Source organism: Pseudorca crassidens, chromosome 12, assembly GCF_039906515.1.
Source record: "Pseudorca crassidens isolate mPseCra1 chromosome 12, mPseCra1.hap1, whole genome shotgun sequence".
Lineage (NCBI taxonomy): Eukaryota > Metazoa > Chordata > Mammalia > Artiodactyla > Delphinidae > Pseudorca > Pseudorca crassidens.
This window is the reverse complement of record NC_090307.1, coordinates 48,330,139-48,357,761: the sequence shown is the minus strand read 5'-3', so window position 1 is coordinate 48,357,761 and position 27,623 is coordinate 48,330,139.

The window sequence follows — 27,623 nt, the reverse complement described above, 5'->3', positions numbered from 1 at the left end:
AAGGTGTCAAATCAAAGGATGAATGGTACAGATGAATCTATTTGCAGGGCAGGAATAGACAGACATAGGGAACGGATGTGTGGACATGGGTGGGGGAAAGGGCATAAATTGGGAGATTGGGATTGACCTATGTGCACTGCCATGTGTAAAAGAGATAGCTAGTAGGAACCTGCTGTATAGCCCAGGGAGATCAGCTCAGGGCCCTGTGGTGACCTAGATGGATGGGATGGGGCAGGGGGTGGTGGTGGGAGGGAGGGGATATATGTATGCATATGGCTGATTCACTTTGTTGTACAGCAGAAACTAACATGACATTGTAAAGCAACTATACCCCAATTTTAAAAAAAAAGGATGAATGTGTACAGGATATATATTAATAAAATGTTTGAGAGGACACTCTTTACAGTGTTTCTCAAAGTGTGCTCCCCAGACCACCACCAGCAGCATTACTGGGAATCTTGTTCACTTAAGGGAACAAAATTTGCCACCCCAATATGTGTCTCTTTGGCATGAGGGTTATTTTAGGCTTATTACTTTTAAGAAACAGGCAACTCAGGGAGTCTTTTTTTTTAACCTCTCCTTTAACTGCCTAAAATAATTTATATAGAGGGTCTGGTCCAGGAAGAGCCCTGTCACCAGAGACATCTACAAAGATTACAGGCGAGGTGTGGTAGGGGGAACAGGAGACTAGCGTGTGTCCCACTGTCTCTGTACAGCATTAGCAGATGTTTGGTTATCAAACATTTGTTTTTCTATCTCTGTGAATTACCTTCCTTCCCTTTGAAGTCCCAGATCCCCACCCCCTTCTTTCTCAGATGGTACATAGGCTTCAATGGAACCCCCTCCACCCCCTTAAATACATAACTAAATTTGACTTTCTCCTGTTAATGTCTTGTGTCAATTTAATTCTTAGACCAGCCAGAAGAACCTAGAGGATAGAGGAAAGTTCTTTTCCCCACACGCTAGAAATACCAATTCTAGAGACCCACCTCAGACCTACCTACCTCTCTACCTACCTGAATGAGAAATTCTCTGGGTGGGGCCCATCAATCTGAATTTTACACAAGCCCTCCATGTGATATAGTGCCTGATAAAGCTTGAAAACCACTGCCTCACAGGACTGATAGAAATGCCCTAGAAATCTGTTCCTACCCTCACTCTGCTTTATACATCCTTACCCTCAGGAGTAACACTGGTCAAATTCAAACGATTTATGTATTTTATTGCAATAGAGAACTTTACCCCTCTTGTATTTTTATACTACTGGCTACTGTAATAAATTAATCACAGCCCCTAGCCTCATAATCAAACCGGTTTCTGTCCTACCAGGATGCTTGCCTAAAGACTCTGCTGTAAGCTACAGGCAGAGTTTGTATCTTCAACAACAACAACAAAAAAGACGGTCTCAGCAACTCCTAGAAAGGTCTACACCAGAGATTTCCAGGCCAAGACTCACAGTTCAGGCTTTGGAGCTTAAAAATAACACCACTTAAGATAGCTAATTATTCCTGAAGACAGTCAGGATCTGCAAAACACTTTTTGCCTCAGAAGTAGACAATTTCATGAAAGTTAAACAAAAATTAGAGCAGACTAAATGAACCAACGACAGAAATTTAATTGTAGTTATTTATTTTGGAATGTATTCAGTATTATTTTTAGTGTTCTATTTTCTAATCAGTATATGAGAAAACCTCTCTCAAATTAGTAGACTATGCTTCTAAAGACTGAATCATTTGAAAAATGACATCCAATTCTTATTGACCTTCAGAATTCAAATGATTTTTAGACACTCTCCTTACTTGTAATGAAAATGTTTATCTGCTCTCCTTACTTTTAATGAAAACATGGTTATTTGCATATATTCTCTCCTAGTAAGGAGAGTCAGTTCTCCCTAGTAAGGTATAATTGTACAAACTAGGCAACCACAACCACACCTAGAGTGTCACATAAGAATGCTTCTTATTTGATACGGTATAACAAGAAAAAAGAATACAAATTAAAGAATAAAAATAATTCTTGATGCATGGAGACAGTGCTTACCAATCCTTCCCAGGAAAGCTGGCCTGGAATCTATTCTAATAGATAGATAGTCAGAACCTTATAAAATGTTGGGAATATCTATGAGATGGAACTTCACCCCAACTTACAGGTACTGCAAGTAAAATTTCATGATGGGAGATTCTTAGCCTTGGCTTCCTAGACTCAAGACAGAAAAGTGACAGAAGTGCCAACTAGGATTAGAACCAAGATGGCGGAGTATAAGGATGTGCTCTCACTCCCTCTTGCGAGAGCACCAGAATCACAACTAGCTGCTGGACAATCATCGACAGGAGGACACTGGAACTCGCCAAAAAAGATACCCCACATCCAAGGACAACAGAGAAGCCACAGTGAGATGGTAGGAGGGGCGCAATCACAGTAAAATCAAGTCCCAAGTGGGTGACTCACAGACTGGAGAACACTTATACCACGGAAGTCCACCCACTGGAGTGAAGGTTCTGAGCCCCACGTCAAGCTTCCCAACCTGGGTGTCTGGCAACGGGAGGAGGAATTCCTAGAGAATCAGACTTTGAAGGCTACTGGGATTTGATTGCAGGACTTCGACAGAACTGGGGGAAAGAGACTCCACTCTTGGAGGGCACACACAAAGTGGTGTGCACATCAGGACCCAGGGGAAGGGGCAGTGACCCCAGGGGAGACTGAACCAGCCCTAGCTGCTAGTGTTGGAGGGTCCCCTGCGGAGGCGACGGGTGGCTGTGGCTCACCGTGGGGACAAGGACACTGGCAGCAGAAGTTCTGGGAAGTACTCCTTGGCATGAGCCCTCCCAGAGTCCACCACTAGTCCCACCAAAGAGCCCAGGTAGGCTCCAGTGTAGGGTTACCTCAGGCCAAACAACCAACAGGGAGGGAATCCAGCCCCACCCATCAGCAGTCAAGTGGATTAAAGTTTTACTGAGCTCTGCCCACCAGAGCAAGACCCAGCTCTACCCACCACCAGTCCCTCCCATCAGGAAACCTACACAAGCCTCTTAGATAGCCTCATCCACCAGAGGGCAGACAGCAGAAGCAAGAAGAACTACAATCCTGCAGCCTGTGGAACAAAAACCACATTCACAGAAAGACAAGATGAGAAGGCAGAGGGCTATGTACCAGATGAAGGAACAAGATAAAACCCCAGAAAAACAACTAAATCAAGTGGAGATAGGCAACCTTCCAGAAAAAGAATTCAGAATAATGATAGTGAAGATGATCCAGGACCTCGGAAAAAGAATGGAGGCAAAGATCGAGAAGATGCAAGAAACGTTTAACAAAGACCTAGAAGAATTAAGGAACAAACAAACAGATGAACAATACAGTAACTGAAAACTGCACTAGAAGGTATCAATAGCAGAATAACTGAGGCAGAAGAACGGATAAGTGACCTGGAGGACAGAATGGTGGAATTCACTGATGTGGAACAGAATAAAGAAAAAAGAATGAGAAGAAATGAAGACAGCCTAAGAGACCTCTGGGACAACAATAAATGCAACAACATTGGCATTGTAGGGATCCCAGAAGGAGAAGAGAGAGAGAAAGGCCCAGAGAAAATATATGAAGAGATTATAGTCGAAAACTTCCCTAACATGGGAAAGGAAATAGCCACCCAAGTCCAGGAAGCACAGAGAGTTCCATACAGGATAAACCTAAGGAGAAACACACCGAGACACATAGTAATCAAACTTGCAAAATTAAAGACAAAGAAAAATTAAAAGCAGCAAGGGAAAAACGACAAATAACATACAAGGGAACTCCCATAAGGTTAACAGCTGATTTCTCAGCAGAAACTCTACAAGCCAGAATGGAGTGGCACGATATACTTAAAGTGATGAAAGGGAAGAACCTACAACCACGATGACTCTACCCAGCAGGGATCTCATTCAGATTCAATGGAGAAATCAAAAGCTTTACAGACAAGCAAAAGCTAAGAGAATTCAGTACCACCAAACCAGCTCTACAACAAATGCTAAAGGAACTTCTCTAAGTGGGAAACACAAGAGAAGAAAAGGACCTACAAAAACAAACCCAAAACAATTAAGAAAATAGTAATAGGAACATACATATCAATAATCACCCTAAACGTGAATGGATTAAATGCTCCAACCAAAAGACACAGGCTCGCTGAATGGATGCAAAACAAGACCCATATATATGCTGTCTACAAGAGACCCACTTCAGACCTAGGGACACATTCAGACTGAATTGAGGGGATGGAAAAAGATATTCCATGCAAATGGAAATTAAAAGAAAGCTGGAGTAGCAATACTCAGATAAAATAGATTTTAAAATAAAGAATGTTACAAGAGACAAGGAAGGACACTACATAATGATCAGGGGATCAATCCAATAAGAATATATAACAATTATAAATATATATCCACCCAACACAGGAGCACCTCAATACATAAGGCAACTGCTAACAGCTATAAAAGAGGAAATCGACAGTAACACAATAGTGGGGGACTTCAACACCTCACTTACACCAATGGACAGAACATCCAAAATGAAAATAAATAAGGAAACAGAAGCTTTAAATGACACAATAGACCCAGTAGATTTAATTGATATTTATAGGACAGTCCATCCAAAAACAGCAGATTACACTTTCTTCTCAAGTGCGCACGGAACATTCTCCAGGATAGATCACACCTTGGGTCACAAACCAAGCCTCAATAGAGTTAAGAAACTTGAAATCATATCAAGCATCTTTTCTGACCACAACACTATGAGATTAGAAATGAATTACAGGGAAAAAACATAAAAAACAGAAACACATGGAGGCTAAACAATACATTACTAAATAACCAAGAGATCACTGAAGAAATCAAAGAGGAAATCAAACAACCCAATCCAAAAATGTGCAGAAGACCTAAATAGACATTTCTCCGAAGAAGACATACAGATGGCCAAGAAGCACATGAAAAGCTGCTCAACATCACTAATTATTAGAGAAATGCAAATCAAAACTACAATGAGGTATCACACCTCACACCAGTTAGAATGGGCATCATCAGAAAATCTACAAACAACAAATGCTGGAGAGGGTGTGGAGAAAAGGGAACCCTCTTGCACTGTTGGTGGGAATGTAAATTGATACAGCCACTATCAAGAACAGTATGGAGGTTCCTTAAAAATCTAAAAATAGAATTACCATATGATCCAGCAATCCCACTAGTGGGCATCTACCCAGAGAAAACCATAATTCAAAAAGACACATGCACCCTAATGTTCATTGCAGCACTATTTACAATAGTCAGGTCATGGAAGCAACCTAAATGCCCATCGACAGATGAATGGATTAAGAAGATGTGGTACATATATACAATGGAATATTACTCAGCCAAAAAAAGGAACGAAATTGGGTCATTTGTTGAGACATGGATGGATCTAGAGACTGTCATACAGAGTGAAGTAAGTTGGAAAGAGAAAAACAAATATCATACATTAATGCATATATGTGGAACCTAAAAAAGTGGTACAGATGAACTGGTTTGCAGGGCAGAAATTGAGACACAGATGTAGAGAACAAACATATGGACACCAAGGGTGGAAAGTGGTGGGGGTGGGGGGTGATGAACTGGTCAATTGGGATTGACATGTATACACTGATGTGTATAAAATTGATGACTAATAAGAACCTGCTGTATAAAATATATATATATATTAGTCAAGTCAAAAAAAATAATAAAATTAAATTAAATTAAATTAACAAGTGCCAGCTAAAAATTGTCACTTGCCATCTGGTTCTACAATAATGAAGTCACTAACTGCTGCAGTCACTGACCTTCAACACACCCTGAAAGGAGTTCAGGACAAATATCAGGAATGAGGCACTCTGTGCTCTGGCGGAAATACGAGCAGAATAGGACTTCAGTTAGTTAGATATTCAGAAGATTTTATGAGCCCAGTTTCTTATACCTTCTCCATCTTAGTTTGCAAAAGACTATATGCCAGAAGAGGCTTATATGTGTTAATTTACACCTCTTGCTGCACCTATGTAAATAATCAGGCCAAAATTAAATAAGGCAACTTTTGTTGCTCTCAAGAATAAGCTTCAGAAATTATTTATGGTCATAGTGGGGGTTGAGGGAGAAGCTGAGATAAAAATATCCAAAAATTGGAAATAAAGCTTAAGGATAACTGCATGTCCTTTCAATACCATTGTTTAATTAAGCATTGTATAAATATCATAGAGAATGTCCCTATGTATTTGACTTCGTTATTTAATATTAAATCAAAGCACTGATACTTTTAAATCACACGATAATTTGTAGGTTCCTCCTGAATCAAGCTCTTAATTTGTAAGCCATTCACCATTTTTTAATCTAGTCACACACATTTATTTCAGCTTTCCTTTGACTGTCTGCATAAATCTTTATTTCCCAAATTCTCCTTTGAACTAGGCTTACCATGTTACTGGTTTCCTCATCAAGTAATGAGTTGAATAAAATCTTTGACATGTGTTCATTTTACACTTGAGTTTTGTTTTTTCGTTTTTTTGTTTTTTTACTTTTTTGAAAATTCTGCTTTGATACATGGAACCAGATACTTTGGAATTCAGAAGCAGATTTTAGAAGGTGCAGGGATTTTATATATTTTTATTTTATAGATATAGACAACTCCCAGCAACATCTGGGAGAGCACCCCATAAGCAAACATCTTGATGTTTCTTCAGTGAAACACATAAATATTTATACTCAGTGGGATTAAAGACAAGATTGTAAAATAGCCTCATGTCATTTCAGGTTTGTTTTTACCACTGAATGAGTCCAGAACACGTCACGATGCTACCAAATGAGTTATGAAAAGTGTGTCAGTTTTCAGCACTTGTTGGATTTTGGTAGGCAATTAAGCGACTGTGAACCTAAAATTTCTATTACCATCTCAAACTACAGTTACTCAGTTACAGGAGATTCATGTCAAAGATAATAAGAGAAGGAGGAAGTGTGAAGCCTCAGAAACCATTCATAATTTAATACCCTAGAATGTAATCCAGTGTGAGTCATTTCTTTGAGGAGAGTAATAGAGTTGGAAAATATACCATTCTCAAAGTAATGACTAAAGTTTCATGATCCATGCTTTAAAAGACTTCATAATCAAGAGCCCTAGTAAGCAAATAAAAAACAGCAAACAAAACTGAAAAAAAGAAACTTGTATAAACAACTTTCTGAAGTTAGAAGATAACTTTTCCTATAGTAATACTTCATGATAAATATAAATTTCTGCATAACGTAACAAACCTTTTGCAATCTTTCAATAAGTGAAATACTTAAAAGCAACACATTCAGAGAAACAGAATTTACTGATGGCAAGATTGAAAAGGGCTATGTCAAGTCATGCGAAATGTACTCTTCAAGGAGTAAAGATGATCTCTACATTGAGGGTAAAAACCAGAGATTAAGTTAAAACACGCATCAGTTTATAAAACCAGGAATAGAGAAAGACGAAAGGAAGTTTTACTGCAAAGAATATGCTGTTATATCTTATACAAGTTTTTCACAACATTTATGTAATATTTTGAGTATCGATGACTTTGATTTGAATTTCAAAGTACTAATTAAATTCCTTAACTTTCGTCCTAGTAAGCAATAAGTTTTCATTTGTTTTTAGAAAAGGATGAAGAGAAAGGCAGAGATTTCTGGCTTTTTAGGACAGTATTTATGGTTATTCCCTGCCCCCTCCTCCCTCAATTCAACAGAAAAACAAAATGATATAGAAAGAAGAGGGAACAAGATGGATAGGGAGCTCTGGACAAGCTGGGGTCACAGGCGGATGCAAGGACTGCATGAACACCCCATGGTGCAGACAGTCCTCCTTTGGCTGCCTGCAGACTTATGTGCAATATTGAATGTCCTGGGACCATATCAAGAGAAGCTCAAAGCTCAGTACTGAAGCCTCTGTCAGAGTTATGCCACTCCACTCATCTCTGTCATACTCTGGGCAACCTGTCTTGATATATGAGCCTTCCTTAACACAGGCAATTTCCTCTGGGGACTGTCTCAGCCCCCGAAGGAAGTTTTTCTTCGCTGACTCTCTTCTTGCCACCATCCTAGGGGGTTGCAGAGGTGAGTTTGTATCTATCTGTATGTCATCTTCCTACCCAACCATCGTCTATCTAAGTACATATTCTAACACAAATATGTTCCCTCTGCATAATTTTCGCACATAATCCACATTCATGAACTATATTCCTGGAACTTCTGAGACAGGATTTGATTCAACTCAAAACATAAAAGGATGAGAAAAGGAGAAACTTCAATTAGCAAAGGCCCTAAATGCCATCTCTCTCAAAACTTATCCTATTGAAAAATAGGACAGCCTGAATCTTTTTTTTTTTTTAACATCAAGGAGTATTTATTGTTTCTTAGTAAATAATTTACTATTTGAAAAACTGTGCCCAGAAACTTTTGATACAATGGTGAAAAAAATTTATAAGTAAGCTATTAATCTTTCGTCTCTATTAATCTAGGAGTGACCTGTGTTTCACGTGTTACAATTCACCCTTCCTCTAAGAAACAGAATAAAAGATCTGTGGTTTTAATTTACATTTTACATTTAATACATGTACACATTTAATACATTTAAAAAATTTTTAGGACATTTTCTCAGTCTTTGAAGTTGAAGACTTGTCTGGAATGTTCTCCTTGCCCTCCTCCTGTCCCTTTTTCCATGCACTGTTCATGTAGAAGTCTCCTACAAGGACAACCCCCAGTGAAGTCCTCCTTACATGCTTTCCCATCAACAACACAGGGTAATCAGCTTGTAATTATTTTATCAGTTCACATGTTACTTACCCCAGCTAAACTGTAAGTATAACCCCCAACTGGGCAATACAGTCAAACAGGAGAATAAAGAAGGAAAGAAAGAGTAACATTTAACGAGATGATGTAAAAAAGTCAGTGATTCCGCCCGGTGAAGGAGGCCATCAAGGCCTTTCAACGGGAGCTTCTCTCTAGACATCCAAGAATAAGAAACACTTTCCATAACTGCTGCGCGTACGAGAAAAATCAGGATACAGCCCAGAGCACGGCAGCATCATTGTCACGTGCAAATACCATCCTAGGGAGTACACATTATAGTAGAGTTCAGCTCCTTCGGTTTGGGTCCCACATATATATGCATCATCAGAAAATAGGGATCAAAGGAACTATAAAATGTTACCTTTGTACTTAAAGTAGGAATTTCAGAATCTTCAGCGTAAGGGGTCTGAGAAATCAATACAATTGCGAGAGTGATGCCAGGCAACTGCTGCTTCCATGCAAATGTCATGAATGTAGAAGAGCAGAGACTCCTAAAAAGGGCGGCAACCTGGAGCCAGGAGGGCCAACAAGGAGAGTCCAGGCAGGTCCCAGACAGAGACACGGGCCTGGGCTGCATGTGACTGACTCATCTGAAGAGGACTAGAGGTCAGCCTCAGAACAATGTTGCCTATTTTCTTGGAGGAATCGCTACGCCTCTATAAGACAAGGGGCAGGTATACATGTGATGCACTGATACTGAAATCACCATGGCTCCTCGCCACCCCAACCCAGCCTCAGCCCCACCGTCCCCCGCCTTCGCACAGTCTGCTGCTGCTTATCTGCAAATTGCTGGGAGTGTTGCCCAGGCACTCAGAAGTTCGCTCATGTTCTTCCCCTTCTCCGGACTTCCTGACAAGGTACCTCACCGCCACCTTAGCTGCCTGCCCTCCCCTAGGGATGCTCCGCTGCCAGGCACAGCTGTCCTTGCCCAGTTACCACCCCCACACTTCAAAAGGTCAAGGCTGGGGCTGCTCTGGTGGCACAGAGGTTGAGAGTCCGCCTGCCGATGCAGGGGACGCAGGTTCGTGCCCCGGTCTGGGAGGATCCCACATGCTGCGGGGTGGCTGGGCCCGTGAGCCATGGCCGCTGAGCCTGTGCATCCAGAGCCTGTGCTCCGCAACGGGAAAGGCCACAGCAGTGAGAGGCCCACGTACGGCAAAGGAAAAACAAAAAAGTCAAGGCTGACTGTAGTCCATAACCCAGTGGTCATTTTACCTCCCATACAATCAGAGCTGTTTCCCACACCTCTGCAGCAACTCTGCTCATTGCCCATCTCTCCAGATGGTTCTCTGCTCAGTTTTCCACTGGGGATGGGCAGCAGACCAATGGCGACAATGGTCATCTCTCCAGCCCTCCCTTCATCCATGACATTTTCATTAAGAGATGGAATCCATTTCCCTGTCCCTTGAATCCAGGCTCACCTCGCAGCTTGCTTTGGCAACCAGAATGTAGCAAAGGTGGCGTGTGCCTTACCCGCCTTCTGCAACCAGCATGAGCAAAAGCCCAGCTCACTGGCTGGGGTGTGAGGGACCACATGACCAGCTACCCGTCAGTCCAGGTGACTGCCAGCCAATTGCCCGAGGCAGGGCCACCTAACTGGCCTGCAGCTCATCACAGATGCATGAGGCAGTTAAGCCAACATCAGAACCACCCAGCTGGGGCCAGCCTAAATTGCGGACCCACCGACTCACTGGTTGTTATTTTAAGCCATTAAATTTGGGGGCCGTTTCTTACACAGTAATAAGTAATTAACAGACCCATGACAAATGGTCCACATAGTAGGTAACTCTCTAGATCACTTCACTCCCTCCAGAGCGATATCTGAACTTCCCGTTACGTATTATAACGTGTTAGAATGTTAAAATAATGTATTACGACACTGCATTGCAGCATTATTATGCTATCATATTATCTTGAATTACACTATTAGTTGTCCCTCCTTTTCAGAGCGCACAGGTATTCCAGGCAAAGCTGTGTCAGTGGCGGGGGCGGGGGGAGGAAGGCGTTACACCCGTAGACTCACTATTCCAGGAAACTGCTGCTTCCAGCAGCCAGGCCTTGCCGCTCAGTCTGATCCACTGGGCTAAACTTCCTCGTCCCTCCTTTTCTTTCCCCCAGGTTGCTTCTTATTCTGGCTTTCACTAACGTTCCAGTTCTTTCAGAAATATCTGTATATACTTCTCACTTGCCATTTAGGATGCCTACAGATGCAAGCACCAGAACTGGCTGTCTGAAAGAGTGCGGCAATTTATCTTCTCACATACCAAAAAAATCCAGATGTAGACAGCTCCATGTTTGCTTAATTCAGCAGTTACCCGGTGTCACCAAGAAGCCCTCTTTCTGCCCACCTTTTGAATAAGATGGCAGCTTTGTCCTCAGAACAGCTCTCTCCTGAGCACAAAACTGTTGCCACCACTGTAGACATCAGAACTAGACAGGACAACAGCTCTTCCTAAATGTGTCTCGTTAAGAACCTTTCCCAGAAGTCCACAACCAGACCTCCTCTCAGATCTCATTAGCTAGAACTGTGTCACATGCCTCGTTCTAAACCAGTCACTGACAACTGGTGTAGCACAGTCATGATTCACTTGAGTCAGCCAGAACTTATCCCGTTAGTTGTGTCTGCTGAAATACCTAACCTCTATGTAGGAATGAGATCAAACCACTTTTTATGGTGGTCAGAGGTCCTGTGCCACTTGATGTATTTGGCCTAAGGGCCTGCTTTCAAATGTCTCTGTTCATTCCATGATGGTTCTCTGGGGCAAATTCTTTCCTAAACTTATGTATCAACTCAGCCAATATTCCCCATTCAGCGTGGCTTTAGATAAGGAGCACTGTGTAAGTGACTGGAGTCTGAGACACCTAATTTCACTTCCCAATACCACTTGTTCAAGTTCAACCATGCTCAGATTTGGTCCCGGGACCGGCAGCATCAGCATCACCTGGGTTTTTTTTTTTTGGCCCCATCCCAGATTAGTGTTCTAAGACCCAGCCATGTGTGTTTTAACAAGTCTTTCAGGCGTTCCCTAAAGCTTGAGAACCACTGCACTACATACTAGCTAATGTGGCTTTGGGCAAGACATATTCTCTCTTAGGTTCAGATTGTCAGTCTTTAAAATGGGGTAATAAGATCCCTTAAGGTGTTATTATAAAAATTAAGAAAATGTAAAATACTTAGTACAGTGCTGGCACAAAGAAACATATGTTGGCATATCTTCGTGAACATAAAGCTACATATTAATTCTTACAATCTATATACAACCAAGGTATGTATAAACGTATTAAATGAACTGATTAAACCACATATTTTTAAATATGTACATCTGTTATTTTGATTTATTGATTTTATACCTTATTAGTTTTATATATTTTTATTATATATAGTTCAGAAAATTAGTATGAACTCCTTATAAAAATAGCAGTTTCCTGGCTGCACTACCACCACTTGCCTATATTTTAGCCAACTTTTGTTATTTATCTCCATATTACTGAATACGACGCACAGACTTCTATTCCTTAATTTAACGATTTAGACATTTCTTTCATGAGGATGAGGATTTAGTTCTCTTAAGCTACCAGTTCCTATTGCTTCGTCTTCCAAATGAGATGTTATCTCAGTATTTAGGCTAAATCAATATTCTTTATATTACTATGACTTTGTAAATTAGGCTTTTTTAAAAAAATCAATAATTTATAGCGACAATGTTTCTTGTGTACTTTTTCCCTTTTGGAGGCAATAATTGCTCAATATTCCAACAGCTCAACCTACCAACAGCTCAGGAAAACTAGTATCAATAATACTTCCTACACAAATATATCAGAAATTATCAGTTCCATTTTTTTCTAGAGAACTTTCTCCTGGCTGCTGAGATTTCTCTACCACATTCTTTCACTGTGTCGGAGGTACTCTTTCCTGACCCCCACCTTTTCGTCTTTCTTGGCTTACTTTCCGCAGCCTCCTGACAAAATACAAGGGAGGCAAATGTTTCGAGTTCTTGCATGTTCACAGACGTCTTCCCTTTCGCATCTGATTGTCAGTTTGTGACTAGAATCGAATCCCAGGTTAGAAATCATTTTTTCATCCGAATTAGAAGGTATCATTCTAGTAGTTCCTACCTTCCTGGGTTCATTTTCTCCCAGTTTACTGTATTTGCCCTCTTTTTCTTCAGTAAGTTCTACACCTTCAGTGTTTTAATATTTAATAATATCCCTTCATAGGAATCTTTTTATTGATTGTAGCAGGTATTCTGTGGGCCCTTCACTATTGGGAAGTTCTTATTTCTTTGATAATTTTCTCTCCAATTTTTCCTGTTCTCTTTACAGACTTGTAGATATTGGATGTCCTGGCTAATATCTTAACTGTCTGTTTATAGTCTATTGTGCGTTTTCTTTTTTTGATTTCAGTTTATTTTTTATTTCAGGATTTTTAAAAATTATTGGCTTCTAAATCTCTTATCTGGTATTTTTTACACATTTTTTAAAATGGTCTCTGCATTGCCTGTTACCTCCAATTTTCTCCTCTGTGTTTTTGTTTTGGTTGGTCTTCCTGTTCGAAGCTTTCCTCAAATATCTCATGGTCCTTTGATATCTGTGTACACTGTAGAATGAGGCACAAAAATCTAATCTGATGCTCTGGGTTTTGGCCAATTTTTGAGACTAGATTTTACTTGTAAGATAATCAGGATACCAACTGGATTTTTCTTTGCAGAAACTCCAAGTGTCAATATTCTATTTCCTATAGTGTTTAGTTTCTTATTTGAAAAATCTTCCAATTTTATACTCAGGGGTATGAGTTCCAAAAATAGATGAAGGGAGCTAGAAAAGCTGCCATTCAGTACATAAACTTAATCTCCAGCACCCTCAAAAGAAGTCAAGAAAATCACTCATTGAACAGAAAGTGACTAACACCTTTCTGTAGTGACCCAATTACACAAGCTCCTCTAAGACCTGGATAATATTGTGTTTCTCTTATGCATCTGATAGTACCTGTTATGGACTGAACTGTGTTCCCCCAAAATTCATGTTGAAGTCCTAACCCTCAGCACTTCAGAATACATTAATTAGCAATAGGGCCTTTAAAGAGGTAATTAAGGTAAGACGAGGCCTTCAGGGTGGGCCCTAATTGGCGATTAGGGATAGGAGAGACATAGAAGAGACACCAGGGATTCTTGTGCACAGAATGAAGAGCCCTGTGAGGACACAGCAAGAAAACAGCCATCTGCAAACCAAGGAGAAGAGCCTCAGAGAAACCAATCATGCCAACACCTTGATTTTGGGCTTTCAGCCCCTAAAACTGAAAATAAATCTCTTGTTTAAGCCACTCAGGCTGCAGCATTTTGTTACAGCAGCCCTAGCAAACTGATATAGTACCCACCCATGCACAGAAGTTACTAACAGTATTCATTACTGAAAAACCGATTTGACTAACTGGCTCATTGGTGCCCTGCCCATATGCACTCACCTACTACTCAGGGATCGTCTACAAACAGCTCCCATACATGCTGAGAGCTTCCCTCACCCCTGGAGGCCAAGGGAGAGGGGCAGGCTACAGTTCATGCTCCCAGGGCCACATTCAACAAAGGGCCAGAGTGGTAGGTCAGCTTCCCCCCCCACCCCCGTCTTAATTGAACGTTTCCAGCCTGTGTCTCTCAGATGGTCCCCAGCCAAGCTGAGCAGCCTTTGACTGTCATCCCACAGCCAAGTCTTAAAACAGAAGGATTGCATAGGGGGGAAGAAAAAAAAAAAAGAAAAAATGCCACAATAGTTATCTATTTCAAATTATATCATCCTTTATCCTCCCTACACTAATAATTCAACCTACTGCTACTCCAGGCTTTTTCTCTTACAGCATCAGTGGTGTCAACTGTAAAAAGGGCTGCTCTCAAATCACACTCGGGTCACATGGAAGGTTTGTATAAGGGCTTGAAAAAGAATTACAGATTTTATTATACAGTAAAATATTAAAGTTCCTACTATCTTATGCTATGAGATTTAGAACTTTAAATTTTATCAGCATAAGACATTTTGTTATACCAATGACTCATGTCTGTTGAGTTTGTGGAATGCCATTCCTCTGTAATAATTTGGAGCATGAAATCCCAGAGTGCTATTTAACTGTGTTTACCCCTAAAATTAGCATGGATTTTTGTATAATCACATACTACAGAAAAGACACTATTAGGAAGTTTTTGGCAACAAAATGACAAAGTTCAACAAAAGTGTACAATGTGAGGATTTTAATTCCATTTGCCCTGATGCTATGATGGGCTTCGATCTAGAACTTCTCGCCCCTGGTAATTCACTCTTCCCACACCTGGGTTTTAGTTTCAGTTCCTCGCAAAGCAGATTGGATGTACCGAGCTATCTGGGAAGCTAGAAGTATCCCAGCACAAGGATGAAGGGAAGAATCCAAACTTGACTGGGTTTAAATCCTCCAGAGGTGGAATATTTCAAAATGAAAACAAATTTAATTTAAAGAGATAGTTTTAAACCAGAAGAGACCAAGGTGTCTCTAAGTAACCGAATAGATGAAGTTACATTACACAAGTAGGTTCACTAGTAGAAAAACTGTAGACCGAAGTTTTGGGTTTTTTTGTTTGTTTTAAATCACCAATTGTGGTTTGAGACGAGCAAAAGTCTAAAGCCATATAAGGCAGAAACAGAATTTGAGCTCTCCAAGGGCAGGGGTGCTTGCCTTCTGTTCAATGCTGTCAATGCCATGCCTAGAACACTGCCTGGGACATAGGCATCAACGGCAGATATTGACAGGAGGGAGGGAGGGAGGATTAGGCGAGACGGGAGGGACTTAGGGTTCCCAAGAGCCTCATTTCATTAGAAAGTTGTGAAAACAATCTTCCTGAAACTCTCAGACATGACAAGAGCAAGTTGACAATATATCCAACAGGAGACGCAATCATTAAAAAGGTCTTGGGTATGTGAGTGTGTGTATACTATTTCTGAACAGGAAAGAAACACTTTTCTTCATTCTGAAACGCGGAAAATAATGTGAAAATACCAGATCAAGTATTACTGGATAAAACTTACCTTTATGAATGTTTGGAAACTAAGTCTTTAGTCCACTAGGGCCCCACTCACTAAATTAGAACATTAACAGGTTTTCATTAGCATGCCAATTTGCAGTAGTATAAGTAAACATGTATGGAAATAAGATAGAAGCCATATATTTGGTTAAAGCACATAATTAATAAATTCTGGACTCTGAACGCGCAAAATGACCCAAGTCTTAGAACCCTAGGGACCCCTGGAGTCTGAATGCCCAGGTTTGAAACCCAACTCCACAACTTACCAGATGAATGACCTGGTACAGGTTTCTTAACATCTCTGCAGCTCTGTTTTCTCACCTGTAAAATGGGAATATTAGTCCCTCATCACTAGATTATAGTTAGGATAAGAGATTATCCAGGTAAAGCATGTAGTAGATGTTTGGCACATGGAAATGAGACGTGTCTCATTCAATGCAGGGACTTCCCCTAGTTAAGAGCAAGCTCAGTTACAACAGCTGATAATAATTTAGCATTTACATTGGGCTAGTAACCCTGCAAAGTGTTCTGCGTGTATTAACCAATTTTAAAACGTATTACATCTCAAAATGCCTAAAATGCCATTATTTTCTTTGATAGCCCATGTTGAACAAAGGACTCAAGCAATATTAGAATTTAATATGAATTGCCATTTTCGGTTTTCTCTCAGCCCTATCTTTAAAATAGTTAATTTTCTTTAATGTACATGTAGGCAAATATATTTAACCATGGTTAAATTTAATTTTCCTAGTCTTAGACCATCATTCCAGCTAACCCTAGTCTGTTTTCCAAAATATTAAATACGACTTACAACTTTAATTGAATACTGAAAGCAAAAGAGAAACCCAATGGTTCACCAAGACCTCCTTCCACTTAATTTGTGTCAGTTGTTTTAATATCGTCTGATAGCCTTTAAACGTACCCAGCTGAGCCATCGTCCAGTCTAATTTCTAAACTCAAAGATATTACCTGTAAAATGGGTGAAGTCTTACAGTGTTGTGAGGATCCAGTGAAAAAACATTTAAACTACTTAGACTACATTACACTGCGCTAGTTTTCTTCCCCCCCCTCCCCCTAGTCAATTGACAGTGATGTTTGTTTGGCGTGCTCGCTGGGTCTCCTAAAGAAATTGTACTTCACCATGTAATTTTTCTTCCCGTCACTAGGCTGTGGCCTAAACTAGCTGAAACCCATAGGCCAAAAAAGGAAAAAAAATACAAACGGATTATAATACATCAATTTAGGTCACGATACCACATTAAAAATGTAAAAATGTGGGGGCTTCCCTGATGCCGCAGTGGTTGAGAGTCCACCTGCTGATGCAGGGGACATGGGCTCGTGCCCCGGTCCGGGAGAACCCCACATGCCGCAGAGCGGCTGGGCCCGTGAGCCATGGCCGCTGAGCCTGGGCGTCCGGAGCCTGTGCTCCGCAACGGGAGAGGCCACAACAGTGAGAGGCCCGCGTACCGCAAAAAAAAAAAATAAAATGTAAAATTGTGATTGGTGTTTAGTTCTGTAATTCAGAAGGATGGGTGTTACTTGTGCTGAGAACATTCCCAGCATGTCTGGCCACTTAAATTAAGAATGAAATGTACGGTGGAAGACCTGAGGCCTAGCTCGCGTCTGGGAGACCCACTCATGGAAACATTCCTCCCCTGAGCAGGTAAAACAGGCTGCTCCAACCCCCACTCTCCCCACTCCTGTGTGTTCAGTACTCACCTTCCCTGCAGGGATGAAGAGAGCCGCAGAAGAGTCTTCACTTTCCTCCCCGCACCGCGTCCTCAGAGAACCCGAAGGGCATTCAACTTAGCCTCTGCTTGCCCCTCACCTTATAAAGCCCACGGCTCTCGCGAGACTCAAACCCCGCTACACATTGGAAACACCTGGGGAGCCGGAGGCGCTAAGTGAACCCGTGATCCACGCCCCCGCAAGGCTGATTAATTGGCTTCAGATGGGAGCTGGGTAGAGCTATGTTTAAAAGGCAATGGGCTGCACGGCGAGCAATGGGATGCACGGCGAGTACTGAGAATCGCTGCTTCCGAGGGCAGAGAGCCTGCGCTTGACTCCACTTCTGGACTTGCCCAGGTAGGGGGGTGGTGAACCCCTTCCAGGGCCTGAGGGCGGGCTCTTGTCTAACACTTGGAAAAGAATTATTGGAAAAGACCTTATTGCAAAGGGGTGCTTGAGGGGAGAGTCTCAGGGTAAGAGAACCCAAGAGGAATGCTCTGCCAGGGCTTGCAGTCTCGGGGTTTATGGAGGTGGGGTTAGTTTCCGGGTTGTCTCTGGCCAATAATCTTTCTCGGGCGCAAATTTAGTTCCACTCAGAGGCCTTGCTGGGGGCCCGCGCGTCTCTTAGTCAAGATGGATTCCAGCGCGTGGGTTTCTGGGAGGTAGGCCGGCGTCTCCTCCCTTTTTGCTCCCCGCCGCTAATTTTTTCCGGTTGGTTTTGGAGGCAGCTTGTTAGTTCCATGTTTCTTTATCAGGACCTCCTCTTGTGAGACAATTTATGCAAGTGGTTATTTTCATGCCTGGCCAAGGCGGGCAATTTCAGTCAAAGATTCCCTAACAGAACTACATAGCAGATCCTCATTCAGGCTAGTGAACTCTTCTGCTCCTCTTCCTTTTTCTTTCACTCATCCTGCAGACTCTACGCACCTACCTGGTCTCAGCGGTTTCTTATGAGCCCTAATGGGGGCGAGGATTCAATTGGGAGTTCTTCCTGCTTCTACCGCCCTTACTAACCTTTCACCCAGATTCAGGTTCAACTCTGACAACATAATGCTAGTACGAGGGTTAATTTCATAAATTCAGTTAAACAATTCGACTTCACAGAAAGAAAGCAAATCGTTCCAGCCCGTTGTGAACTGTATGTGGGCAAAAATAGAACAATTTTCTACATGACTTAGTTTTTTTCAACTATTTCAACATAAACACCTCAAGTTCTTTTTACCTAAACGTAACAACTGAAAATGTCTCCCAGAGAATATTTCCCCAGGTGCCAGTTTAGACAGCCCAGGCCACACATTTAAAATATTATGAATCAGTGGATTAAATATCAGTAATAAACATTCTATTTTTTATTCACATTCTCAAAGACACTATATATGTGTATTTCTCAAGCAATATCTGGGAAATAAAATGGAACAGTACATTTATTTTTTTTCTGAAAGAGCAGTGATTTGGTAAACAGCATTAGCTTGAAAGCAACTAGTTCTTTTTTTTTTTAATGCTTATCATGCTTTCCTTGTATTCAGTTTAAATGTCACACATCAGCATCTATAGGTAGGCTATTGTCAGTGACCTTTATATTATGTTGAAAAAGCACCAGGAATTTCCTTTTTTTTTTTCCCCTGTATTTTCAAAGAATTGGGGGGGAAATTTCAGCCCACTCTTTCACTGCCAGTAACATTTGCAATCAGAGTCCAATGTTCCCGGTTATATGACATCACAAGTGCAGTTAATAAATTTTGATGACAAACTCAACAGAACTCTGTGGATCCCTTGAGCTAACATCCAAATGCATGGGGGTGAAGGGTGGAAATCTTAATAGGTTTTGTACTGCCTCTGCCTTTGCAGAAAATGATAACCTTAACCTAGGGTCCCGTGGATTCATGAATAATACAAAAGAAGCATTTATGTCTAAACATAAACTTGTGTCCTAAAGTGTTTTTTTATATTTACAATATTATCTTTATTAAAATAATATACAATAATGGATTAATTCCAGACTATAAATTAGAAGTAATTTGTCACCTAATATGGAATAAATATTACAGAACTACAAATAACTGAAAAAACCTAATAACTTCCCGATTTCAGTGGACGTTTGTCATGCTTTTTGCCATCCAGTTTCTTTTTAACATTCCTCTTTCTATTGAGAACATTCTCATGAGAATGTTCAAGTCTCATTTCTGATTTTCTACAACTCGAATCAAATATCCCTCACATTTTAGCCTGCTTTTCAGATATATGATCAGAGTCATGTTTTATAGTATGGAACACAGATTACTCATTATACCATTCACCTCATATATAATACTTTGAAAATTTTATATTTTTATTATAGCTGACAGGTTTTGGCATTAAGTTTATGTTCCATCCTCCTTTTACGTTTTGTTCTGCAAAAGTTTGCATAGAACTTTTCCTTGAATGTTTGGTAGAATTAACCAGTGTAACTATCTGGGCCTGAAGTTTTATTTTGGAGAGTTTTCCTTTGGTCTCTTTTGGTGAATTTACTATATGCCCTTGAAATGAATGGGTGTTCTGCCTTTCTCTCAATTACTAAAAGAGTGGTGTAGCAGTCTTCTGTTATGGTTGTGGAATTGTCTAGTTCTCCCTTTAATTATTTTATTTTGATTCTTCATGTAATTCTTCATGTAATTTTAGTAGGCGTACACATAATTTATGTTATTTCCTCATGAATTATACCTTTTATGATTACTAAATGTTGTTTTTTATTTCTAGTATCACCCTTTGTATTGAAGTCAATTTCATTCTAAAGTGTTTTTTTAAAAAAAGTGAGTGTATATACACATATTTATATGATGAATTTACCCTTCATTGTAAGCTAACAACAAAAGATGGTAGATAGTTAAATGCTAACGTTTCAAACTGGTTGCTTATGTTTTGGATTACTTACTTCGTAGTGTTAGCATTTAAATGGTTGGCTTTGAAGTTAAACAGCCATTAAGATGCATCAGGGGAGTTCTCAGGTTTTTTGCAGCGATTGTTTTCATCTGGCTTGGCTATGGGCTCAACAAAATGGCAGAGATGGGGTTTACATAGCAAAGGCTAATTTTGTTAGTGGGAGGGATGAAACCTTTTCTTCCAAATAAATAAATAAGAGGGATGGTCTTCAGAGATTAGCATGTGGGAAAAGCTAAATCTTCTGTCCCCCTTCCCCACCAGCCTTGAGATTTCCATTGTTATTCCCTCTTTCCCTTGAAGATTTCAATGCAAATGTTTTAGTTCCCAAGCCTTTGCCTTGTATATTGCTCACAGCATCTCGGCCCCCTCTCAAAGGATTCCTTGGATACTGAGCCAACTGTCTATAAAATCCATTATTCTGGACTTTCTGGGGTTAATACCCAAATCCTCTCCCATGGCAGTACAAGTCAGAAGAGGAATGGAGGGGAAAAATTACATGAACATTCCTAAAGGCATTGTCTATTGAAAAGAGGGCAATAATTAAGCGATAATGTGAAAGGAGAGAGGACATTCTCACAGGATAATGGTCTCCCGCTGCTGCAAGAATGTGGGGCAAAGCCAGCCCCGTTTATGGAAAATAAATGCCACAGTGAGGGAGGTTAAGACATTTATTTTCAAATCAGAGAAGCCAATCCTTTGGCAGAGGCCTATGATTCCAAATTACCAAAACTGAACCATTTTATCCAATAGCTATTTTTGCAGAAGAAGGGTGCTTACTTACGTCATTAGTAGCCTGCAGAGTTAGAGGCCCTCTCATTCAGAGAGGGGAGTGGGGTGGGTGGAGAAATAGTTAGCTAGCTAGATAAAATACTGGTTCTGTCTTCAGCTGGTTAAGAGAGGTACAAATACAGCAAAAATTTTGACAAGGTCTTCATTAGGCTGTGCTCCGAGTGATTCCAACTACTTAAGATTAGTCTGCGTCCTATAGAAACTTTCTAAGAGCAACACCCTTTCCTTTGCTGAATAAGAATACAATTGCTCCAGAGCAGGAAGCTGAAGGATGAAGGATCTGGTAGGGTTAGGGAGGAGCAATCCTTATAGTGGAAATATTTTAGGGCAAGTGGGCCCTTTCAGTACCCTCAGATCCCACTCATAAGACTAATTCCAGCACTACAGTTTCCGGAATGAATTCCAAAGGAATTGCAAGGTTGTTTTAAATGACTATAAATGAAACCCAGATTGTGACATGGTTGATTAAGTGTTTTCGGCCATCAATGGAACGGCACATCAATTGACTGCTTAAAAATCAAACATTCACACAGGCAAAATGTTTCAAATAAATGATGCACAAGTTTTATTCGGTCTGTCAGAGAATCGTAGTCAATATCACTAGTTCTGCACTCGTGTGACATTACATAATAGCATTCACCATAAACAAAGTTGAAAAGTTACATAAAGACAACAAATATTTGGTATCATCAGATGTCACTGGACACATAAATATGAACAAGGTACCCTTAAGATATTTGTAGCACATGGAATAGAGAAGGAAAACTGTACCTACTTTTTATCAAAAAGAAAGGAAGCGTGGTAATCCAATAGACAGAAATACAATGAGGACCCAGGATGGATCATTAAATTCTAGATAATAAAATCATGGACAGCTTCATGGAGACGTATATGGCTGCCAGAAGCATGATGATCTCAGGACCATAACACTGTTTAAAACCCCCAATGGCTTCCCAAATCATTCAAGGTAAAAAGCCAAAGTCTATCCTGTAACCTACAAGGTCCTAGTTAACTTCTCTGAGAGTATCTCCTACTCCTTTCTTCTCATTCATTCCACATACACTGGCCTCTTTACTGCTCCTAGAAAGTGACAGGCACAGTGCTGCCTCGGGGCCTTCACATATGCAGTTCCCTCTGCCTGAAATGTGCTTGCCCCAGGTATCCACATCCGCAACGCTCCCTACATCACTCTTTCAGGTTTTTTGTTTTGTTTTGTTGACAATTGAACTGTTTTTTTTATTTTTTATACAATCTTGAAATGTTACTTTCCATTTACAGTTATTACAAAACATTGGATATATCCCTGTGTTGTACAGTACGTCCTTGGTAGGCGATGGGGAGGGAGAAGTACTCTTTCAGGTCTTAAATGTTCCCCTTTTCAGCAAGACCTTGCTAGGCCACCATTCTTTTTTTTTTTTTAATGTTTGTTTTTGTGGTTGTTTCATTTGTTTGGGTTTTTTTTCTTGTTTTTTTCGTTTGTTTGTTTGTTTTGTTTTTTTGTGGCCACACCATGTGGCATGCAGGATCTTAGTTCCCCGACCAGAGATCAAACCCGTGGCCCCTGCAGTGGAAGCATGGAGTCCTAAACACAGGACCAGCAGGGAAGTCCCATTAGCCAACATTCTTGAAACCAGAATTTCTCACAATTCCCCCAACATTTCTTGTTCCCCTTTCCTGCCCTTTTCTTCTCCTCCCCATTTACCATATTCTAAATGACTATACATTTTGCTTATTTTCTGCTCCCCCAGTTAGAATGTGAGCCCTATAAGGGCAGAAACTTCTTTGTGCTTTGTTCAGTTCGAAGAATGCCTGGTCCACAGTAGGTAATCCTAATTGAATTCTTCAATAAACAGCTTCATTTTTCTTATGCTTCTTAAGAGGATTTTATCATGGGTGCTCTAATTCTCTAACTGGCCATGTAATGCTGTTCTGTAAAAATTTCTCCTTGGAACGCTACAGAATGTCTTTAAACAAAATGGTGTCTTCATACTATTACATCAGACTAAAATAGAAACTGTCTTATAATAGAAACCAATCATTGAATTTCTCCATCTGAAAAATAAAGGTGTTCAACTAATGATAATCGTAATTTGACTAACAATATCAACATTTAATCAGCGTGTACTATGTGCAAGGCAGATTGGTCAATCAACACTTAAGAGGATATTTGTGGAGTCTCTAATACAGTAAGTCCCCTATATGCGAATCATGTTGCAGACTTTCAGAGATATGAACATGCGTTTGCATGTCCAATCACATAAGTTAGTTCACTGTTAGTTTTTGAGGCCAGGACCCGAATGTAGAACAGTACACGAAGGTTACAGCCGCTGCTCAGAATGCAGTCCAGTGCTACTGTGTCATCTATGACGAGAAGAAAAGAGCTACTACCCAGACATCACTGGATCGCTTTTTCAAGCACGTAGATAGAATTGAACCCAGCAAGGAACCAGAGCCTGTGCCATCAACGTCAGGCGTGAGTGAAACTGCATCTTGCCGTCCGTCTCCTATTGCTGACGATCCTTCAGCTCTACCATCTGCCACCTCCTCTCCCTCCTCCACTCAGTAACTCTTCTTGTTTTCTTTACTTTCTGTGTTTACTTTGTGTTTTCTTTTTGTTTGTTTTTTATGTATTATTTGTGTGAAAAGTATTACAAACCTATTACAGTACAGTACTATATAGCTGATTGTGTTAGTTGGGTACTTAGGCTAGCTTTGTTGGACTTACAAATAAACTGGACTTACAAACACTCTCTCGGAACGGAACTCGTTCATATGTAGGGGTCTTACTGTATACGCTAGCCCCTGGAAGTATACAGTGAGTAAGAAGTACACATGACTTTATTTGGCTCTTAAATCCCTCCATAATCTCATCCACTTGCTTATTCAGTCACCAAATATTTATTGAGCACCTACGATGTGTCAGGCATGGTGAAGCGCACCCTCCCTTTTCTACAATATTTTCTTCTACTCTTGGAAGTCAGTAAGATTAGCCTTCTCATTTCCTTTTAAGTGTCCAGGATGTATTCATTCCCGCAGCTATTCACTCTGGTCTCCCTGGTAATTCCTCTTTACTTGTTCAGACGTTACCCCTCCTGGGAGGTGTCCCAGCTTCATACAGTCTGGCCTCCTTTCTTTAGCTGCCTTCATCCAGATTTTCCTTTAGCCCTCAACACTTCACCCCACGTGTCACCTTGCTCCTTTCTCTGAACTTGACTTCACTTCAGAATCACCTGGCAAGATGTTTTTTAAATAATAACTAAATTAGAATTCCAGGCAGTGACCCAAGGATCACTGATTTAGACCCAAAGTTGAAAACAAATTCAAGTAACAAATAATCGGCCTCTGTTTAATAAGGATGTTGGTATCATTTGCTCTACCTTACAATGTCATCAGGTACAACAAGAGGGGATCATTCAACAAAGTGGCAATTTTCATCTTGAATATTCTTTGTCCACCAATTTAGACAAAATCCAGGAAGTACTATCTAAAACCATATTAAATGTCTGTTACAGGCCTTCTTCATTCCCTATTTGTAACTAGAAAATAGTGAATTCTGTACCACGTGAGTACCTGTGGTCACCTATTTCACTCACAGTTGCATTTGGGAGGGACTATAAATATATATATATATATTTTTTTTTTTTTTTTTAACAGCGGCTACAGTTCTTTTTTTTTAATTTAATTATTTTATTTACATTTATTTTTGGCTGTGTTGGGTCTTCGTTGCTGCACGCGGCTTTCTCTGGTTGCGGCGAGCAGGGGCTGCTCTTCGTTGTGGTGGGTGGGCTTCTCATTGTGGCGGCTTCTCTTGTTGCCGAGCATGGGCTCTAGGCGCACAGGCTTCAGTAGTTGTGGTTCGCGGGCTCTAGAGCGCAGGCTCAGCAGCTGTGGCACACGGCCTTAGTTGCTCCACAGCATGTGGGATCCTCCCGGACCAGGGCTCGAACCCGTGTCCCCTGCATTGGCAGGCGGATTCTTAACCACTGCGCCACCAGGGAAGACCATAAATATTTTTTAAATTAAGTAAAAGACATGTAATAAATAGGGGCTTCGAGCTGTAAGTTGCCACCTCTGCTCCAGTGTGACAGGTTTTTAGTGAAAATAATAAGAGCTCAGGGAACTTAGGACCCTGAAGTCTTAACTTTTATAGCTCTCATAAGAGTTTCTGGGTAAATAGATTTCTTTTCTGTTGAAAATGTTTTTAGAACAGTTGAAAGATAGAGGTCATTTTTAAAGCAATCATCACTTTTTTCAATAAATATTTGTCTTTGAACAGAGGGAATTCTAATTTCCCTGGAGTTCAACTATAATCTCATGACCATCATGTGATGGACTGATCAGGAAAGAGACAGAGGAAAACCAGGAAGGTGGGAGGCTTAAGGGCTGAAACTGCCTCCTGATTGTCATGTAGGAAATATGGACTCTAATCAAAATCCTGGGTTCTAGCCACACACCCCCGTCATATAGTTGTATTGTGAAGATTTACAGAATATATGAGAATGTACCTAACCCTTAAAAGTTACTCAAAAGGGGTTTATTCTCTCATTTTCTCTCCATCCTATCTCCACTCTACCCACAGTCTTCTCTCTTGCAGTTTCCATTTATGAACCGTACTTGTTACCTAGGAAATGTAGACATCTGAGATACCCTTTGCATTTAAAATATGATAGGCATTCAGAAACATTATAAAAAGATACATTAGTAAAACCAATTTTGATAAAAAAGAAAGCCTTTGCTGATTTACTCTGCAGTAACATGAAATAAAATATATTTTCACTTCCTCATCCATCTTCTGCACAGAGGGGAGTGTAATCAAAGTGTTCTAATATATAATTTTTGTTCCACGGTTCCTTCACACTGCAGGGTCAGATCATGAATCCACAGAACTTCTCTGAACGTTGACATTCACTCTAGCATCTCCACATCACAAAAACTATGGAAAATGAGATCTAAACTGACATTCCCAGGTGGTTATCTATCTCAGGGTGTCTTCCACGCATTGAATCTTTCAGCAACAGAAAAATCACAAAACATTCATCTTAAGAAGTCCAGCGCATGTGCAGTTTATTCCTGATGTGTTGGTCTATGAGATCTGATATTAAAATGGTAATTTCTCATATTCAGATAGAATACATGAAAATCATACTGTGTTACAGTACATACAAGGATGCCTAGCTGTCCTGCTCACATCTCTTACTGGAAATGTAAGGAACATGTCACCTCTTCTTAGAATGGTCTCTGAATCTATACAGCCTTTTGGCTTTTTCAGTGAGGTTTTAAATTCTTAAACCAGAGTCCAGTCACTCTCAAATACCTACACTGCCTGAAATTTCTGACACCTGCATCCTTTTTTAGGGGCCTTTAAAAATCCTGATCATTTTAACTTGCTTTAGGCATTGGTAACTTCTTGGGAGCTGTGATCGATCAGTCGATAGGATTGTTTTGTCTGATGAAGCTCGTATCAGTTACTTCCACAGAGAAAGCATATGGTTCTGAAGGAAAGTCCAAAGGTCATATAATATTTCAGAGGGAGAAGAGGGAAGGGAGAAGTTAGGTCATCTCTGAACGGCCCTTTCAGGATGGGGAGAACACAGCAGGACAGCCTGATGGACAGAGCAGAAGGCAAGCAGCTCCACAGAGTTGAAAGAGAGACTAGACTTTGTCTACTTCAGATTGTGCCCAGGCCTGAATACCTCTGCTCACCCTACAGGTACCTGATGAGCACTAACTCTCTGCTGGGAACTTCTGCTATTTCTGCATTTTGTTTAAACTACCGCAGCTTCCATGAACGCAAATGTTGACCTAAACAAACACTGATACATTCTACTTTCATTCTGGAAAAACCATCATGTAGATAGCAACTGCTCGTTAAAAGATTTGGAGATTTTTTTTGTTGTTGTTTTAAACAATATTCTGCCTGCAGCAAACCAGTAAGATGTCCACTCGTTCTATGAAATTAATTTTTGCATAAAGAGACCTAGTCTTTTTGCCTGTTACCTTTACCGCGCTCCCTCCTGGTACCAACTGCTGACTCAGGCCCACAATCCTGGAGTCCGTGCTCAGTCTTTCACAGACCACATGCAAGTCCGTGTCCAGTTCAAATGCTCTTTTCCTCAGTTTGTTCTTTTTTTCTTTATTTTCATTCATGCACCCAATAAATATTTAAGGAGTGCTTACCGTGTGCCTAGCACTGTTCGAGAACACTGGGATATGGCAGTGAGCAAAACAGACGAAAGTTCTGGCTTACACTGCAGTTGGGGCCAAAAGACAAACAAATAAGTACAGTCTGGTAATTGACAGTGAAGAGGAT